Source organism: Notamacropus eugenii, chromosome 1 (genome assembly GCF_028372415.1).
Source record: "Notamacropus eugenii isolate mMacEug1 chromosome 1, mMacEug1.pri_v2, whole genome shotgun sequence".
Taxonomy (NCBI): domain Eukaryota; kingdom Metazoa; phylum Chordata; class Mammalia; order Diprotodontia; family Macropodidae; genus Notamacropus; species Notamacropus eugenii.
This window is the reverse complement of record NC_092872.1, coordinates 703,797,170-703,816,597: the sequence shown is the minus strand read 5'-3', so window position 1 is coordinate 703,816,597 and position 19,428 is coordinate 703,797,170. Positions and strand designations below refer to the sequence as shown.

General features: G+C 39.2%; 1 protein-coding gene across 17 annotated transcripts in view; it reads right to left on the bottom strand.

Moving 5' to 3' along the window:
• The window catches only part of BANP (BTG3 associated nuclear protein), a 264,208-nt gene extending 246,785 nt beyond the window's left edge, over positions 1 to 17,423 (bottom strand). For 3 of the 17 annotated variants that reach the window (XR_011972900.1, XR_011972901.1, XM_072636295.1), the window contains exon 1: positions 17,181 to 17,403. The gene's annotated coding sequence lies outside the window, so the exon portion shown is untranslated. Of the gene's footprint in view, positions 1 to 17,180 lie in introns of all 17 variants that reach the window. The other 14 variants (XM_072636301.1, XM_072636296.1, XM_072636297.1 and 11 more) reach the window with 9 other exon arrangements.
• Between the last annotated feature and the right edge of the window lie 2,005 nt (positions 17,424 to 19,428).

The following is a 19,428-nucleotide window of genomic DNA, read 5'->3' as shown; positions in this document are numbered from 1 at the left end:
GGTTTAGTTTTGTTTTTTAACGACTTTGAAGAAAATATAAACAACAAAGACACTGTACAACACAAAACCATTTTTGATACTGTGTTTCACTTTGGGGGGGAGGAGGTGATCACATTTATTAATAACTGACATTTATAAAGTGTTCTAAGGTTTGCAAAGTCCTTTATTGACATTATCTAACTTGATCCTCGCTGCATCCCTAGGAGGGAGGCATGGTAGCAATTATTAGCCTAATCTTACATGTAAGGAAACAGGAACGGAAAGATTCCATGACTTGTCACGAACTTGGCAGGACTCAAATTCTGGCCTCTTCGTCTTTCTACTGCACCAAAGTGATTCTAAAGAAAGAGAATATTACTAACTTTCCAACTCTTCTATTCCTCTCTCCTTTCTTACTTCCAACCTAAACTTTATCCTCCAAGGCCAAGCTATCATCTCATCTCTTCCATGAAAATCTGCCCAACTATGCTGATCCACAAGGACTTGTCTCTGAAGACCTACAGAGAAATAGATTGGGCTCTTAAATTTGTATACATTGTATTAAGAGGAAGAAATTAGTAGCAATGAGATCTCATGGTGGCTTGTTAAATAAACTCTTTTCATTTGACTTTTGCAATTTTTTAATATTGGCAAATTGGCAAAGATGATGACAAAGGATAACGATAAATATGAGAGGGGCTCCAGGAAAAGTCACATTAATTGGTCCAGTCATTACCAAAAGCAGTTTGGAACTATGTCCAAAAAAAGCCACTAAATTATTACATACCTTTTGGTCCAAGGATACCATTATCAAGTCTATAAACCAAAGAGATTCAAGAAAGAGGGTAAGCATGAATTTGTACAAAAATATTGATCCCAACTATTTCTGTAGTAGTATAGGAAGTAGAACAAATTATGATATATGAATGTAACAGAATACTATTAGGAAATGACAAAAGGGATTGGTTTGGAGAACCTGGGAAGACATTTTTGAACTAATGCAGAGTGAAGTGAGCAGAAACAGAAGAACAATATATAGAATAAAAGAAACACTGTAAAGACAAATAATTTTGAAAGACTTAAGATCTTAAGATACAAGATCAACTACGATTCCAGAGGACTGAGGAGGAACCCACCTTTTAACAGAAATGATGGGTTCAAGGTACACAATCAAACATATTTTTGGAAAATCCAGGGTAGGTTGTTTTTTTTTTTTGCTTGACTATGCTTATTTGTCACAGGGGTTTTATTTTCTTTTTTTAAACTGATGAGCGTAGGGAGAAAAAATAAGTATTAGTTGAAAAATATTTTTTTTTAAATACAGAGACACTCTTTCACCTCTTTTTATATCCATGACAGTTGGCACATAATTTGTTGTGGTTCAGTTGTTTTCAGTTGTGCATGACTCTTCATTACCCTGTTTTGGAGTTTTCTTGACAGAGATACCAGAGTGGTTTGCCATTTCCTTCTCCAGTTCATTTGACAGATGAGGAAATTGAGGTAAACAGGGTAAAGTGACTTGCCCAGGTTTACACAGCTACCAAGTGTTTGAGGCCAAATTTAAATACATGAAGATGAGTCTTCCTGATTCCAAAGATCAGTGTTCTATCCACCGCACCACCTAGGTGCCCTTTGGCACATAAGAGGCACTTAATAAATGTTTAGTGATTGAAGAAAGGGGAAAAAAAAAGAAATACAGTTGTGTTTCAAAAATGAAAACAGTGGTTCCCAACCTGTATGCCAAGGCCCCCTAGAGAATCAAAGAGTTACTGCCAGCATTCCACAAACCCATCTGCACCTCAAGTATTTAACTCAAGAAAAAATGCACAGCATGACTCATAATAATAAATAAGTAAAGACACCTTCTGTAGAATGAATAGATGCATTCTCACAATCCATGTATTACTATTTTTCATACATGTAAGAATATACATAAGCCTAGTTTCTTACTTACTCATTTCGATGCTGAATGAGCTTCTCATTTCCTAGTGACTCTCTGACCTAATTTTTCTCAAGAAAATATAAATAGTACAACTACTATCTTTAAAATGGGGTCCTCAAACTCAAAGAGGATGACCACTACTGAACAAGAAAGAATCTTGGAAGGATATGAACAAGAATAACATAGGATGAGAAAGAACGGTTCACCCTATTTCAATCTCTAGTCACGGAGGAAATATCCCTATGAGATCACAGACTCACTGAACTACAAGTAATCCCAAGAATTCCCAAAACTCTAAACCAATTGTGTTTATGATTCCTGATATTAACCATTTCCCAAGTTAATTACAGTCAAGGCAATATCAATCAAGATACCACATTATAGAATTAAATAAAATAATAAAATAAAATTAATAAGGAAAAACAAACAGGCAAAAGCATCAAAAGAAAATGAAAGGATATCTGTGACAAATTTTGAAACATTTTTCTGAAGAAATAATTATGAACACTATATTATATTTGAAAAAAAATAACTCAGTGGAACCAGAAATAGAATCAAGTGTGCCGAAAAGATTACTCTTCTATAAATCCAAGGTTAGAAAACATCAGATAAAGGAATCATTACTCAAAAAAATTTTGGGGAAAACTGTATAACTGGCAAAAAAAGTTCAGATCTACATCTCACAAAATCCACTATAATAATTCCAATTAGATCAACCACCTAAACATTTTTAAGAAGGAAAGGAGCAAAATAATTATCTGAAAGAAATTACAGACAAATTTTAACCTATAAAAATCAATATTTTTTCCATAACAAAAAACAATGGATCCAATACAAAAATAAAATATTACCAAGAACATTATAATTGTAATTAACTAATTAATATTGCAATATAAATACCATAGATGGATAACAAAACCATAGTAGGGGCAGGAGGTAAAAAGGAGGGGTGGATAGGATAGTAGTAATTTGACTGTAGACCTCAGAGATAATGAAAGAACAGAAAAAGAGGCCAACAGAGGGAATCACAATGTAGCATTCCCATCCATAGAGAGGTAACTGGAAAGCAGAATTTCTGAAAAACACAGAATAGCAAGAAATGTGGGGATTTTGTTATGTATGATAGAAAAGTCTATAAGTGTATGTGTGTTAATGTGAGGATAAAATTAATATGAGTAAAATAAAAAGTAAAAAATAAAAAGTAAAAAGAAAAAATAAAGTAAAACATTTATTTCAGCTAAGTTGTATAATAAAGATACCTGGCCTGGAGTTGGAAAGATCCAGGTTCATATTAGGCCTCAAACACACAGTAGCTGTGTGACCCTGGGCAAGGGAGGTAACCTATCTGCCTTGGTTTTCTCAACTGTAAAATAAGGAGAATAGTCATTATGTCATTCAGTTGTAGTTGTAGCTGAACTTGTAGGTCAAGTTTTATGGTTTTATTTTGAACTTATTTTTCAGTCTGTCTATAATTATTTAACAAAATTTTGGGTCTATAATCAAAGTTTTCAGGAAGGAACCCTTCTCTTACTATTTTGTGTAACATAATAAACAAATGGCTGTAGCCACTAAAATGTGTCCTTGTTATGGTGACTCTTGGTGACCCCATTTGGAGTTTTCCTGCCAAAGATATTGGAGTGATTTGCTATTTCCTTCTCCAGCTCATTTGACAGATGAGGAACTGAGGCCAACAGGGTAAAGTGACTTGCCCAGGGTCACACAGCTAGTGGGTGTCTGAGGCTGAATCTGAACTCAAGAGGATGAGTCTTCCTGACTTCAGGCCCTGCAGTCTGTGCACTATGGCACCACCTAGCTGCAATGTAACTGACACCTAAGAAGATTAGAAAAAGGAGACTATGGGAAGGCCTTAACAGGGAATCTTTCCTTTTCCTGCCTTTTTAATTTTTTCCCACTTTAAGAGCCCATATAAACTAAATAACTTATCTTTAATAAATGATTATTTTCTCTAAGTTGAACATTTAAGTAGAAGGCCTTAAAGACTTTACAGGCCCCTTCCTCGGACTTCTGGATGTTATCACTCTTGAAAGGCTGGCTAGGATCACGGTTATACTCATGTATCAAATAGCATATTTAGGGCGAATCTGGAAGGCTTGATTTAGGTAACAAACACGTTTCATGCTTCCCAGTCCTGTGTGCTTGCTCTCCCTGCCATGGAGAGCTTTTAACCTCACTTGTAAAGTTTAATTTAGGGTCCAGCATAATATCAACTAGAAACCTTTTTTTCTCTTTACAGCTTCTCTGAATGATGGGAGATAAGCAGGCATTTTTACTGAAAAGAACACGTGAGTATATAGATAAGTAAGTGTAATAATTCAATAAATCTATGACTTTGTAGCTTACTGGGCTTAAATGTACCACTCCAATTTGAAAACAAGACTTTTTTCCACACAAAATTAAAGAATTGAGGAATTTTCTATTTTTAAAACTAGAGATAACTTCAAACATCTCTTAGATCTCCATTAATAGTTCCCACTCTCCATGCTTCCCAGAACTGGAGTGGCTGCCTTGGGGCTTCTGAATGGTTGGATCAACTCACAGCTTGGCCAACAGTCCATTAGGGTCTTCCAGTTCATGACATCAAGAATGATGGAGAAGCCCAGTTCTCCCATATAAACCTCAGCAAATAATTAAAAAAAAAAAAAAAACCTAAGAGGGATCAATGAGAAAGCAAACTGAAAAAAAGTAGTCTTATCTATCAAGCCTAAAACCGCAGAAAAAGACCAACAAGGTGGGGAGAGGAGATGCCACAGAGAAATCAGAATAGCTAACCATATAAAACTGAGTATAAGGGGGAAAGTGGACCTTTCAGAGAACAGAGAGCACTTCTAATGAAAAGATGAGAACAGAATAGAAACTATTAAATGTAAACTAGAAAAAAAAATCTAGAAAGACACTTAAAGGTATCCTGAAGGAAACCTCTCTGGTCCACGTGCACAATATGAGAACAAGGTCAAAGAAAGGATGGACACAGGAGTGCAGGGAGCACGTGATCTCTTCTGAGGATTCAACGGACAGCTGGACTTCCAAGTCATTGAGAATAAGATGCCATTATGCTTGGATGAAACCTGGTTCTATGCCAGGAGACTGCCAGGGAGAGCGGAATGACCAAGCCCAAGTTACTAAGACAACTTGGATCTACCTCATCTGTGATCTCTGTGAGAGAAACCCATTGCAATACAAAAAGAACATGATAGATCATCATCAGAAATGGAGGAAAGATCAAGTGTACGGCCCGGCTAACAAAACAATAAAAACTCCTCCTTCTTTTGTTGTCCTTCCACTGGGAGGAGCTGTGATTTCACCTCTTCAGCCAGAGATGATGGCAGCTCCCTGTATGGGGGACTCCAGGATGCCAAGGAGGACAACTGCTGCCCCTTTAGCAGCTAAGACATCAGTACAGAGGACAGGATAAAACGGTGCCTACTGGCATTTCTGACTATAGCCCATCCTCATCCTATCCCTCTGACCATCGTCATGAACAGGGAACAACTATCCTTACAGTTCATTCCATCCCATGTTAATAAGAAAGACAGTGGCCAATGGCCCTCCCTGGAGTTTGTGTAACATCTACTGGCCACTCAGCTGAGCACTCCACTACTGAAGTAAGCATGATGCTGAAGCACACCAAGGGTGTGGAGCGTTGGGGAATTCTTGGGGCCAGAGGTCACTACATGCTGCAGTTCACATTTTCATCATGAGTGCCTCTCCAATAAACAACCTTGATAAAATATATATATATATATATGTGCATGTATGTGTATACACAAAGAGAGAGAGTTTGTTTTCACCATGCACTACAGAGTAAGCTATGACAACAACATGGGATATGCTTCCAATATGTAATAATACAAATTAGTGAATGATGGAACAGAATATGCTTATGAAGATAGGCTAACGAATTCGGTTCTGTATTCTGAAGTTATTGGCTAATATGTGAAGACAATCTTGTACCTTAACATTTTAGAGAAAAGTCCAAGTAAAACCCCTTAAGAGTACAAGAAGAACCTTGGAATAAACCCATCTCTGCTGAGTTTGAGTAACTGTGAGTTCTAATTTCACTCATTCCGCCAACCCAGCAAGCAAAATTCCTGTGGGGTTATTTGGCAAAGGGCTTAGTATGCCATGATTAAGATAATATAAGTCAGCTTGTTGGAGTGAAAGGCAATTAATTTTGTCTGGTATGCCTACCCCTTATTTCCCTAGGATTAAAAATAAATCCCCAACTATATATGGCAGACTAGGTCTAGCATGGTAAGCATTTAAGAAATATTTGCTGATTCATTGGTTGAGGTAAAACAGAAAAAGCAACGGGGGGGAGGAAGGGAAGCCCGCTAGAAGGGAAGAAAGGCCTTAGGTTGTTGACTTGACTATAATTTAATTGGATGATACTTTTTCTTTGTTCTAAATTAAATTCCATTCTGTTCTTAATCCAGTCAACTCTTAATTGCTGTTGATGTACACTTAACATTCTTCCCAATTACCAAAGGAAGGAGGCAGCAAGGTGGTCCCGGGCCTTGATGATAAAGGGACTCTGCTCATGAGCTTCTCACAGTAGGTACTTTAAAAAAAAAAAAATTAAAAAGTCCTTTATAGTTACAAGGCATAACTTTCCACGAGTTACATCATAAAAAGGAAAAATAATGAACAATCACAACAAAATAGATGTTAACAACTAAAGCCCAAAGCAGCCAGAGTTATGATAAGGCAATGACATGACAACTTCTTGCCATCGAAATCTGATCTAACTGCAACAATTTCAAAAAAATAAAGCTTTCAAAGAATAATTAGGTTTGGTCTAACGTTTCCATTCAAACAAAGGCTGTCTCATATTTTCCAGAATAGCTGTTTAAATACCTGGAACAATTTGTACAGCAATCAAAAAATCTATTATGGCAAATCCTTTTTTACTCTGTATTTTCCACTTTTTCCACATGTGGAAGATCTTGTGAAGTTTTTTGTTTGTTCAAATATAATTAGTCTACTGTTTTGTTTGATGATAGTAACTACTTTAAAATCCTATTGTAAAAAAAGCTTTTTCAACAAAATCTCAGCTTGTCATTCCCCAATTGATAAATGGTCAAAGGATATGAACAGTTTTCAGAGGAAGAAATTAAAATTATCTATAGTCATATCAAAAAATGCTCTAAATCACTATTGATTAGAGAGATGCAAATCAAAACAACTCTGAGATACCACATCACACCTATCAGATTGGCTAACATGACAAAACAGGAAGATGATAAATGTTGGAGAAGATGTGGGAGAGTTGGAACACTAATTCATTGTTGGTGGAGCTGTGAGCTGATCCAACCATTCTGGAGAGCAATTTGGAATTATGCCCAAAGGGTTACAAAAATGTGCATACCCTTTGACCCAGCAGCATACCCTTTGACTGTATCCCAAAGATATCATAAAAATGGGAAAGGGTCCCACATGTACAAAAATATTTACAGCAGCACTCTTTGTGGTGGCCAAAAGGTGGAAATCAAGGGGATGCCCCTCAATTAAGGAATAGCTAGATAAATTATGGTACATGAATGTAATGGAATACTATTGTGCTATGAGAAATGATGAACAGCAAGACTTCAGAGAGGCCTGGAAGGACTTATATGAACTAATGCTGAGTGAAAGGAGCAGTACTAGGAGAACTTTGTACACAGCAACCACAGTGTGCAAGGAATTTTTCTGGTAGACTCAATCCTTCACAGCAATGCAAGGACCTAAAAAATTACCAATGGACTCAAGGCAAAATGCCTTTCACATCCAGAGAAAGAACTATGGAATTGCATCACAGAATGAAAATCATTTCATTTTCTCTTGTGTTATGTTTTGTTTTGTTTTATGGTTTCTCTCATTCATTTTAATTCTTCTAAGCAACATGACTAAGGTGAAAATGTATTTAATAAGAATGTATGTGGAGAACCTATATAAGATTGCACACCATCTCAGGGAAGGTGGGGGGAGGGACGAGGAAAAATTTAAGATATATGGAAGTGATTGTAGAAAACTGAAAACAAAATAATTAATTTTTTTAAAAATCTCAGCTTTCAGAAACATCGTTTTTGCTTTGGTGAACTTCTAATATCTACTAAGCCATTAACAACCTAGCCTAAAGGGAAATAAAATGTGGTTTATTACTTTTCTTCAAACCTCATTATTATGGCATCATCAAAACATCTTCACAATGCCATCCTGATGTTTGAAGAAGTCACTTTAGGCCTCATCCTTTCTCTGACACTCACAAGACAAGTGCATATTTCTCTCCTTTACAGAGAAGATTGAGTACATCTCATGGGAGTTCTCTCAGGCACTTTCTCCTTCAGTTTCACAATATCTTAAATTTATCATCTTTCCCCTGAAGTATCAAAGGAAACACATACCTACTCTCTACAGTGAGCCCTCCCCACCTGTACCCTAGATCCCATTTCTTCTTGCCTCCCCTGGGGCCTCTTTATCTCAATGATCCCTTTCCTCTAGAGCACCTGCCAGTTCCTTATTGCCTTCAGATCAGCACCAGTTTTCCCATTTAAAATTCCCATTAAAAATTTCCCATTTAAATTCCTATCTCCCGTGACCTAATGGTTCCATTAGATACCAACTCTCAAACCCCTAGGATGGGGGATTCCTATCTACCACTTCTATCTATTACATGAAAATTGTAGGATTTTAGATCTGAGAGAAACCCCAGAGATCATCTGGTCCAAGAGTTCCTTTTTGTTTCATGGATCCCTTTAGTAGTCTAGTGAATTGTATGACCCCCTTTTCAAAATCATGTTTTTAAATTCACAAAATAAAACACATACAATTACAAATAAGACCAATTATATTGAAATATAGTCCTCAAAACATTTTTTTAAATTTTTTTTTAAATTTTTAAAATAAGTTCATGGATCCCAGGTTAAGAACCTCTCCATTTTACAGATGAAAAACTGAGGCCCAGGGAAGCTGAATGATTGATTTACTATACGTATGTAGTGGAACGAGCAGCAAAGCGTCCTCCTACATCTTTCAGATTCCCCCACTAATGTGCTTCTGCTGACAATACTTTTAGTTAAGTTGCTGTCTCCAGGGTCAGGAATTCCCTCAATTATCTTCTCTCAGAATTCAGCCTCCTTGATTCTTCCCTTTAGCATCTAGACACTGCTAAACACATCTATTTCTTACAAATCTCCCAGCCTCTGGTTTCTATAGTTCTCCTACCCTTCAGATTAATCTTGTACTGCTGACAGCTCCCTGAGGGTCTTCCCCAAGACTTTATCCCAGATCTTGGCTCCTCTCTTCTTCTCAAGGCTTTAACTCTAAGCAAGACACTCCCAAAGTTACAACTCTTGCCTTGATTTCTCCTTTATGCTCTAGTTCCATCTATTTCTAAACACTTAAATCTCCCACTATCATCTCAAATTCAATATGACCAAAGGGGTCAGGCACCTGGTCTCTCCTCCTTCCCCTTCACCACCAAAGAGCTCCCTTCCAGAGAGCTACAAATGGCATGACTATTCTCTCACCCTGAAAGCCATAAACTCACGACACCATCCCTGACTCTTCTCACTATAATAGTAGCAAGGGACAAAGGCCTGAAGCAAGCTAATACAAGAAACAGAGGAGAACAGTAGATTCTTATAGAAGTGTTCTTTTTTTCTTTTAATTATTATAGTTTTATTAATAAGCATTTATTTTCTCTCCCTCCCACCCCTAATTTAAAACAAAGAAGGAAAAGATATAAACTAAATTATTGTAACAAATATGCAGTCAAGCAAAAAAAGAGGTGGGTATAAGAAGTACAGAGCCCCTGTATCTAGCAGGTGACCAGATAAAGTTTCTCTTTCACTTGAGAAAGGTCAGCCTAAGAAGGCCAAGGTCTCCCATTACATCCTGGGCCACCTCCAATCATCCTGATGAATATCTGGTCACTGGATTCAGATGGCTCTGGAGAAGTGAGGATGGTGACCTTGCACAGCCCTCCCTCACTCACAACTGCAAGTCATGTCATAATTTCTCTGATGTCCTAGTCTTCTTCGAAAACGAAGGACAAACACAATCTCTTTCAGTTGATCCCCGCAGTTACAAACCATGGTTCCAGTGGCCCAATGCTTGGGCATGGTGCTACCCACCAACCCCTGCAATAGGGGACGGACTCAAAATGAAGAATGAGAGAGATGTTTTTGGACATGGCCAATATGGGAATCTGCTTTGCTTGACTATGCATATGTTACAAAGGTTTAGTTTCTTTCCTTTTTTTTATTTTCAGCTGGGGCTAGGAGAGGTGAGAAAAAGAGAGACAGAATAAACACTAGTTGATAAAAAACAAAATACATTTTTATAAAAACATCTGTCTAGGAAACTACTATTCTGTTTTAAATATCATTACTTTGCTTCAAACTTTCATCACCCACTACTATGACAGTCTTCTAACTCATCTCCTTTGCTGAGTGTCTTTTTTTGTAATTAATCCTCTATACCAATGCTGGAGGCTACAGCATTCTGAGTGCTTTGAGGGAGCAGTTCTCAAGGTATCAGAAAGGTAGCACAGCAGATAGAGCACTGGACTGGGAGTCAGATAAGGCCTGGGTTCAAAAGTAACCTCAGACATTAGCTGTCTGATCCTGGGCACTCTGCCATTTTCAGTTTCCTCAACTTAAAATGGGGAGAATAACAGCACCTCCCTTGGTGTGTAGATAAAATTTTGATGTTCACAAACCTCAACCTATATCATTTATAACTACTATTATTATTATGCCAAAAGCCTGTAAAAAAAAATTCAGACTTGATTAATGCCAAATTGCAAATAGCCTTCTTTATTAAAATAAGCTCCTTAAGGTCGGGAATGGTGTGATTTTGTATTTGTATCCACTACCTAGCACCTAACCCACCTTGACTCTCAGTAAGCACTTAAATACTTTTTCACTCATTTAGACACATGCCTCAGAAGGCATGCTTGATAAATGGTTAAGAAAATAACAAGTAAAGGCTTTTCTATAAGAGATCACACTATTTACAGACACATAATTGACTTGAAAGGTATTAGAGTACAGCATCTACAATTCCACTGTGCTTGTTGATTGACAATCAAAAATTGTGATAGGGTGAAACGAAACGGAGCCCTAAAGACTCTTCTAAGTTTTCATTTAAGAATCCTTGTTGACTGATTTTCACAGAACCCCAGAGTGGCAGATGTGCAGAGGGACCTCAGAGGTCATCTGGAAGAACAATGCCCTCTTATCTTTCTGAATCCTTCCTGATTCTGTGATGCAGTGTCACTCAGCCTTGAGTTAGCTATACATCTGGTAATATAGACATCTTCATGGAAGTTTAAAATGTTCAAGAACACAGGACCACGAAGGATGCTTGTGGACTCAGTCTTTTTGTTGAGCTCTTGATTTTAATTAAAACCTACTTATCACTAGATGTCCCTTGATTTCTCACACAAAGAAAACAAGGAGAGGTAAGCTTTGCTTAAAATAGGGGGGAAATCAATTACTTGCGCTTGGCCATAGAATATATTGTGAATTTCACCATCCTGTTACTGGATGTGGATGAATTAATGTTTACTTAATTCCAGGATATCTTAATGTTCCAACCAACCATAAACAGTGAGGTGCAGATGCCAATCTGTTCTCCTGTTATTCATTAGTTCAATCCAATCATCATGCAACTGAGTGTGGGTTCAGTACCTAAGGACCACTTCCTTTTATTCAGTGACTATAGTTTACCCCTCTGATATCCAGCTGACTTGTAAATCCATGTTGTCTAACTATTGGGGAAGGAGAGGGAGACATGGGCTATGGGAATGGTCCAGTAGAAAAAAATAATTGCTAGAAAAACTCAAAAGTAACTATAATATTGATGATAGGTCCTCATCATTGTGGAGAGGCAAAATAAAAGTAATCTTTTGGAAAATACTGCTTATACCCCTAGCATCATGACTGCCACCTAGTCCTCCCACTCCCCTATCATAGTCCTGACACATAAATACAACAAAGCAGTTATCTGCTTAGAAGGTAGTGAAAGAATAAAACATGGAATGGTGGAAAGTCAATGTAGGGATGAACTTACAAATGAGCTAATAAGGTTCATTATTTCAATCTGGTCATCAAAACTCCTAATAGATCAGCATTAATACTATTCAGACCTAAGATTTTAAAATGTCTTTGAAGGACTTTGAAGTAAACTATGTAAACAATGTCTTGAACAATGACTCCCAGAATCTTTCAATTTGATCTTGAATATTTCTCACCCATTGCCAGTTGTTCTAGTGTACACACCCATTTGTTTTCTACTCTGGGCTGTGGTCAAATTGAACCACATAATTGTGGCGTACAGTTCTGCTTTAGTTTTTCCTAGAATCCAAACTTCATTTTTCCTATAAAATCTCCTGACAAAACTTTTAAGGATTAAGTTCACAGTGAATTGCATTTTATCCTTCTTGGTGTGATCTTGGGTGAACACTACACATTTGAAAGGGAAATCCAAAACAACAAACCTTTATTTACTACACCTGCATTACATGCAGTAGTTTTTTTAAATTGTGCTGAGTTATTGACCACAAATGTGTTTTCTTTTATATTGCCATACTCTGAATTCAAACATACTTATAAAAATATAAAGGGAGGAAAGAGTGACTTTATAAAGAAAAACATATGAATGTATAAAACCTGGGAAGTAAACAACTTTTAAAAACACTATTTTTTATTTAAAGTTATTTTAAGTTGGTCATAATTATAATAAGTAGTTTATTCAGTTCCAAATCTCACTTATTCTGCATTTCCACAGAGTAATTTGAAGACACCATACAAAAAAAATGTTTATTAAGCACCTCTATGTGTAAGGCACTGTACTAGGCACTACGGATACAAAGACAAAGGAAAAAAAGAGTCCCTGCCCTCAAGGAGCTTACATTCTATTGGGAAATACCCCAAAAGAAGGAGACCAGAGAGATCAGAAGTAAAGTGGGTCTGAATCAGCAATAGAACATCAATTGATTAGAACCTGGAATGGCAGCTCCCACTCTGCCAGTTTACACACACCCCACTCATCAGCTTTTTGTCCCTAACACACAACCAAGGCACAACAGCCACAGTCTTGAAATGAGGCAAACTGTCCCACAGGTAACAGATTACGAAGTTAAGTAAGCACATGTGACTTAGTGACCAGTTTTAAATAAGAAAAGTCAATATAACTACAACATACTGGTTGACTTGAGTCATTTCCAATGTTTTAGCTATCACCCATGTTGTGGCTTTGTGGTAGTGGTCTGTGCCGCTCTTTCCTCAGGAGCCACGCTTGGCATTCAGTGTCATTGCAGCAACTGATAAAAGGTGAAGAATCAAATATATGCCTGAAAATTCTGTTCTGAAACTTCTTGTTTCTTGTTAATCATTTCATAAAATTTTAATTCCTGAACTAGGACTTAGGGGATGGCAGTTATGTGACCAACAAAGTAGCCTATAGCTAGCTACTCAGGGCTCAGTCCCTGTAACCAACAGGTCAACTACAAAAGCAGGTATAGAGATGATCAGGAGGATCATTCTTACCAGGGTTCCAAGATTGCCAAAAAGCTTCCTTTAAATTGAAGGGGAGACAAAGGGGTTTGCCATATGAAATCTAGTTCCAAACTTAATTCTCCAGGCTTGTTCCATATTAAGTTCCTTTACAACCTATACATTCCAACCACTAGACTCCTGACTGTTCCCCAAATATCCAACACCTCCCACCTCTGTACACAACATAGGTTGTCCTATGTTCTGGCCTATGTCCTCCATGGCCAAAATACACTGCCTGCTAAAAAACCCAGATTCTTTCAAAACTACAGTTCAGATTTGTCCTCTTTCATGAAGTGCCTTCCCCATTCCTTCCTTCTCAAATTTTTGTAAGACATTTTGGATCTTCTTTGCCCCTTTCACCATCTTCTAATCTAGTTGTCTATGTATGTCACATCCCCTACTCCCCACCCCAAAAGGCTAAGCTTCCCAGGACAGAAATTGTCACTTTTGTATCCCCACCATCTAGCCCAGTGCCTTACACACAGTAAGCAAGTGATACACCTTTACTAAATAAAATCTCACTTTGCAGTGGGTTTTATTGAAATGTATCTATTACACATGTCTAGGGATATCTATATTATAGATACTATATATCTATAAATCTTTCATCCTTACTATTCAAATAAACTCTTGAGACAGTAGTTAGTCTACAATACAAAATTTCAAGTTGCTCAATCTTTATTCTATTTGGCAATTATGCAGCACTCTGATGGGAGCATCAAGTGAAACATAGAATATTTCTCATTACTTTGTGTCTCCCTCCTAACCACCACACTGTTCCAAAGTTCTTTTTCTTCAATAAGTTCAAGTTTACCATGGGTTTTCCAGCTACATGCCCATCCTACACCATTCTACTTCACCCCCTTGGGAGCCACTTGTTTGAATTAATCTAGCTTTTCCCAAGACAACTGGTTTGGCAGAGTCAAAGTTCAGCCATGAGTCATAATTGGGCCAAAGCCATTCAGATGACTTCTCACCTAGAAGAAAAAAATTTTCACAGCCATGGAGTGCAAACCTAACCCACCACAATCCCACAAATATTTCTATTATTGTAAACAAATAATCAGAATTTAGGAACTACAACTATCCTTAGAGGCCTAGTCTAAGCCCCACACGTTTTCAGATGAGAAGGGTACTGAAAATTAAAGACTAAGTTACCATTCCAAGTCACTCAAGACAAATTAGACTGCCAGAGTCCCACCTCTGGATTCCTCCAGTCAAAGCTCTTTTCACTGGGCAGTACTTCCCCTCACATCTCACACCTTGGCAGCATAATTATCAAATGAGATGATTTTTATAAAGTGTCCAACATGTGGTAAGCACTTAACAAATGCCCACTCCCTCCACCTACCCACCACCTTCCCCTCTCTTTCAGGAATTTTTTTTTCCCTCCCAGGTGAAAATGTTCCCCTCCTCTTCACAAACTAAAAGTTCTTATGTTAAGAACACATCCATGAGGGACCAGCTGAGACATAATCAAAGTTTGATGTGGCCAGGGGTTCTCAACACTCCTCCACCCCCATAAAGGGTCAGCTCTGGCAAGTGCTACCAGAATGCAAAGGTTCTAAGGATGGACCCAGTTAAGATGCTGTTACACTGCAAGCCAAAACCCAGAGACCTCAACAAGCTGGTAGCATTGATTAATTCCTTAGCAACGACTGAAAACGAACATGGAGAGAAACTGCAATCCACATTTATGGAAGGAGTACCAAACTAAAAAAATTATACTTAAAGTATGAGTATTAAAATACATCTCAAGAATAATCATGTTGTGGGTGTATATTTGTCTGAATTTTGCCCCAGTTTACCAAAAGTGAAAAAAAAAATTTAAACCTGACCAAAGCAAAAATCAAGGCTAAGATTCAAAAGAGCCAAATCAGTATACCCAAAAATAATGAGGTGAGGCAAAAAGTCAGCTATTAAAATCACTGAAGGAACTGTTTTGAGGCTCTCTACAGATCCTTCCATTTCTAAAATTCTATGATTGTCTTTCCAAAATTCAAAGTAGGTTACATCTTGATTTCTTTTCTGAAACAGACTAAACATAAACAATCAGTAACTCAAAGATCCATGTATCTTATTTAGGGAACAAAGTTTCACAAGTTTCTTTATACTTTAGATTTAATATTGTTCCAATTCTAAAAAATTCCACCAACATAACTTCTAGTATACTCTTCATACAACCATAGAATGTAATCCTCCAATGAGACTACTGAGCTAAGACTTTACAATACACCAATCTAAAATGTGAAAACTGAGCATGAAAGGAAAAACCTAGCCATCTGATATTCACACCTTTTAACACACTGTCTAATTACAATCAGTCTTGTTAGGCACCACAGTATTAAAGTGAGTTATCCCTTCTCCAAATATGCTGTAGAATAATAGTTCAGAAACTGGAAAGTGCCTTTACAGCTCTGTTCAAATAACATTAAATATTCCCCAATCTCATCAAAATTATTTAAATTTGAACTGCCTTAGAAACCGAAACTCACAAAAAAAAGTATTATCTGACAGAATACTGACCAACAGTATAAATATAGTAGAGAAGCTCAATAATCACAGAATCAATCGATAGTAATTTGACTTTCAGGTATTTAATTATATAAATCCCGATGCTTTTATAATTTATCCAAATTCCTTTTCTAATACAAACTCTGCAAAGTCAGTGGTGGGGGGAAAAAAAGCAAAGGCAAACAGCTAATTTTCTTTTTTTTTTTTTTAAGCATAAAGGTTTTGTTTGCAAAGCCCAACTGAAGAAACTGAGGGCTTTGAAAATGTACAAAAGTGGGTCACAGACACGTGGACTGTTTACAATACACAGAGCATCAGGTGAGCTGGAAGAGAAACGCAGTTATCTGTATGTTTGGGAAAGAAGGGGGGGAGGTAGGGAGAGGGTCATGAATAATTCACTAAACAATCTTCTCCAGTCATTTCAGGGGGGAGGAGGCGGGGAATATTCCGTTTCCCAAATGACTCCCGATCTCAGGCACGGCCTAGGGTTTCCTAGCTGCACGGCTTCGGGTCACTTCACTTTCCCCTCTCGAGGCCTCAGTTTCCCCGCCTGTAAAGTAGGGGTACTGGACCAGCTCATTTCTAAGGGCCCTTTTTCACTTCACAAGCCATGCTAGGGAAGCCTCCTCCCCTTCGGGCCTCAGTTTCCTCATCTGTAAAAGAGGCGGAGGCTCCCCCAAAAGGGTCTCGATCCCTTGAGCCCAAAGGGGAGGCCGCCTCCCTGCCCGGGTCTCAGTTTCCTCGTCTGTCGAGGAGGGGGCTGGGCGGGACTCCCGGTCCCTGGGGCCGCCGCCGGGCCCGAATCCTGGGCTGACCGCCCAGGAAGCGGCCGCCGCCGCCGCCTCCCCCACCCCCGCCCCGGTATTCGCCATCCCCAGGAAGCGAGCGGCCCGAGCGAGGCCGCCGTTGGCAGCAGGGCCTGGCGGGCCTGGCCGGGCCTACGCTCCCGCTCCCGGCGGCGGCGGCGGCGGCTCCGGTCCGGGGGGGCGCAGCGAGGCCCGGACCCAGACGCACCGGGGCTGAGGCGGACGCCGGGCCGGGCGGTGGGAGCTGGAGCTGGGCCCGGCCAGGCCCGGAGAGGAGAGCAGGGGAGAGGCGGGGGAGGGGGAGATCTCGCTCTCGCTCTCGCCCCGCGGGAAGGGGGGGGAGGTGGAGACGCGACCGGCTGCGGGAGCTGCAATTACCGTGTGGGCTGCGGAATTCTCGTGGTGTTTGTCGGGGAGATGCGATAATGGCGTCCGTCCTCGCGAGAGGAGCTGCTGCAATGCGCAGGCGCCGCGATTCCTTCCCCCGCGGCGATCGTCCTCCCAAACCTGCGCAGACGCGTTACCCCCACCCGCCAGGAGAGGGAATAGGAAACGACGCGCGAGCGCCGGCCTCGTCCCTTATCTTCGTGCGCGCGCTTTCACCTTAACCTGATCCCGCTCCCTTTAGTCACTACTTCAGTCAGAGCGCATGCGCACCTCTTCCCAGGCTCGTCCCGTTTTGATTTTCCAGGACCCACGCAAGCGTGTGCTCTCAGCTTCTTCAGCCGACTGTAGAAAAGGGCGGAGAGTGTCATTTAAATGGACTGATGAAATAATTTGATTTATTGGCTTTTGGCTTTGTTTACTGCTGTCGTTTCCCACTCCCAACCCCCACCCCGAAAGAACCACCAGGGCAATACTACAAATCCCAGGATGCATGGCTCTCGGCATAAGGTGCATCCTGGGACTTGTAGTCCATCTGTGTCATTATGTTAGAGAGCATGCTGGGATTTGTAGTCTGCTCATCCTGGCCCGTTTTCCCACTGCATGGAATGCTGGGACTTGTAGTTAAGTTAATTTAGTTATTAGATGCCTCCAAAGTGATTTTCAGTATTTCCCTCTGTCCTTCCTTTACCCTGTATTTAGACCTTTGGAGGCCTTGTCTGGAAGCAGGCAGGCAGATGATCAGATGACCTGGGTCCCTTGATGGAGATCTCTCTAATTGGTGAATTTGTCTGGAAGGCTGCACCTCTTTGGAATTAATAACCAGTCAGGGATGTCAGCATTTGGGGCCAGAGAAATCAAGGACCAACCTCCTAAATTAACAGAGGAGGAAACTAAGACACAGGGATTTTAGAAGTCATTCCAACATTATATAGATGGGATGACCTCCATTTTTTTTTAAAGGTTTATTACAATCTTGGCCACAAAAACACACATGTACACTCTATACTTTTCAAAGGCATACTTTTTACAAAACCACTTTTTTCCCCTCAAAATTCTTCTCTGTAACCACTTTACTTTTCTGAAAAGGTTTTAAGGTTTTAATTTTATACCTTTTTAAGAGACCCTAGTAAACAGTCCTCTACTGGCTTGTTTTACAGTGTAGGTACCACTAGTTTTGTATATAAATTTGGATGTCATCTCTCTCATTAGATTGTAACCTTCTTGTGGACAGGGTATGTCTTTTGCCTATTTTTGTGTCTCCGACATTTAGCACAGTGCCTGGTACATAGGTGCTTTGTTCTCAAAGAGGACCATGTTATCAAGATGATGATATGACTTCCAGTTGACTTGGATCTGAGTGAGGGAGAGCTGTGCAAGCCCTGGATAAGTGTTAAATGATTGATATTTAACAGATTTCATGCTATTTCATCTGCTCTATGCCAACCAACACACTCTGCCATCTTCTCCAAGTGTTTGAAGAACTGTCAGTGTACAAGTCTTGTATTGCCCTTCAACATAGGTCAATTGGGAGAAATTTCAATATGATCTGATGCTGAGCGAAAGGAGCAGAACCAGGAGAACTTTGTGCACAGCAACGACCACAGTGTGCGAGAGTTTTTTCTGGTAGACTTGGATCTTCATAGCAATGCAAGGACATTAAAAAAAAAAAAATCCCAGTGGTCTTCTAAGGCAAAATACCTTCCACGTTCAGAGAAAGAACTATGGAATTCAATTGCAGAAAGTAGCAGATCATTTGTGTGTGTGTGTGTGTGTGTGTGTGTGTGTGTGTGTGTGTATGTATTATGTTTTGGTTTGTTAGATGATTTCTCCCATTTATTTTAGTTCTTCTACACAGCATGACTATAATGAAAATGTATTTAATACGAATGTATGTGTAGATCCTATATAGAATTGTATGCTGTCTTGGGGAGGGAGGGGGATAATGGGGAGTAAGTAGGGGGAAAAATCTAAGTTTTATGGTAGTGATTGTAGAGCATTAAAAATAAATAAAATTTAAAAAATAAAATGAAAAAAAAGAAATTTCACAGTTGAAATAATGAGCTTGTCTTTACTCTCCAGCCCAAGTGCCCCTTTCTATAAAAGACTTCACTGATTCCCACTAGGTGTTAATGCTCTTTCCAAACTGATGACAGAGATTTTTGTCTTTGCAGTCCTAGCAACAAGCACAAAGCTTTGAGCATAATAAGCATTTCCTAGGTAAATGCTTGGTCAATGGAAT